Source organism: Cherax quadricarinatus, chromosome 63, assembly GCF_038502225.1.
Source record: "Cherax quadricarinatus isolate ZL_2023a chromosome 63, ASM3850222v1, whole genome shotgun sequence".
NCBI lineage: Eukaryota > Metazoa > Arthropoda > Malacostraca > Decapoda > Parastacidae > Cherax > Cherax quadricarinatus.
The window spans coordinates 15,552,551-15,554,503 of NC_091354.1; positions in this window are offsets into that span (position 1 = coordinate 15,552,551).

The window sequence follows — 1,953 nt, forward strand, 5'->3', positions numbered from 1 at the left end:
GCAAGACACCCCAAAGTATTGAAAAAAAAATTTTTTACCACATGAAATATTAATTTTAATACACACAAACTGAAGAAGACATGCACAGTTACATGACACTTACCTTTATTGAAGATCTGGTGATGATTGATGGGATGGGAGGAGGGGAGACTGTGGATCTTCTTAGTGTTTAGAAGGGGAATCCCCTTCCATTAGCACTTGAGGTAGCAAGTCTTTTTCTGGGGTTACTTCCCTTGTTCTTTTAATGCCACTAGGACCAGCTTCAGAGTCACTGGACTTATGTCGCACAACATATCTGTCCATAGATACCTGTACCTCTCGTTCCTTTATGACTTTCCTAAAGTGGTTCACAACATTGTCAGTGTACAGGTTGCCAACATGGCTTGCAGTAGCTGTGTCAGGGTGATTTTCATCAAAAAAGGTTTGCACTTCAAGCCACTTTGCACACATTTCCTTAATCTTAGAAGTAGACAACTTCTTCAATTTCTCTCTCCCCTCCTCCGAAGCAGTTTCCTCAGGTCTGCCCTCTTGCTGTTGAAGATGATCTAGCAGCTCATCAGTGGTTAGTTCATCATTGTCCTCCTCCACCAGCTCTTCCACATCCTCCCCACTAACCTCCAACCCCAAGGACTTCCCCAATGCCACAATGGATTCCTCAACTGGCATAGGATTCTCAGGGTTAGCCTCAAACCCTTCAAAATCCCTTTTGTCTACACATTCTGGCTAGTTTTTTCCAAGCAGAGTTCAAGGTCCTCTTAGTCACTTCCTCCCAAGCCTTACCTATAATGTTTACACAATTGAGGATGGTAAAATGATCTTTCCAAAACTCTCTTAGAGTCAGTTGAGTTTCTGAGGTCACTACAAAGCACCTTTCAAACATAGCTTTTGTGTACAGTTTCTTGAAGTTGGAAATGACCTGCTGGTCCATGGGCTGCAGGAGAGGAGTGGTATTAGGAGGCAAAAACTTCACCTTAATGAAGCTCATGTCCCTAGAAAGTTGCTTTGCCAAGTCTGAAGGATGACCAGGAGCATTGTCTAATACCAGGAGGCACTTAAGGTCTAATTTCTTTTCAATTAGGTAATTTTTCACATTGGGGGCAAATGCATGGTGTAACCAGTCATAAAAAAAGTCCCTAGTGACCCATGCCTTACTGTTTGCTCTCCACAGCACACACAAATTAGCCTTGACGACATTGTTTTTCCTGAACACTCTGGGAGTTTCAGAGTGATACACCAATAAAGGCTTCACTTTGCAATCGCCACTAGCATTGGCACACATCAACAGAGTAAGCCTGTCTTTCATAGGCTTATGTCCTGGGAGTGCCTTTTCCTCCTGAGTAATGAAGGTCCTGCTTGGCATTTTCTTCCAAAACAGGCCTGTTTCCTCACACTTAAACACTTGTTCAGGTTTCAGTCCTTCACTGTCTATGTACTCCTTGAATTCCTGCACATATTTTTAAACCGCTTTGTGGTCCGAACTGGCAGCCTCACCGTGCCTTATCACACTATGAATGCCACTACGCTTCTTAAATCTCTCAAACCAACCTTTGCTGGCCTTAAATTCACTCACATCACTAGTTGCTGGCATTTTTTTAATTAAATCGTCATGCAACTTCCTAGCTTTTTCACATATGATCGCTTAAGAGATGCTATCTCCTGCTATCTGTTTATCGTTTATCCACACCAATAAGAGTCTCTCAACATCATCTACCGCTTGCGATCTCAGTTTCGAAAACATAGTTGCACCTTTGGCAAGAACAGCTTCCTTGATTGCCGTTTTCTTGCCCACAATAGTAGCGATGGTTGATTGGGGTTTATTATACAACCTGACCAGCTCAGAGACACGCACTCCACTTTCATACTTAGCAATGATCTCTTTCTTCATCTCCATAGTAATTCTCACCCGTTTTGCTGTAGGATTGGCACTAGAAGCTTTCTTGGGGCCCATTGTGA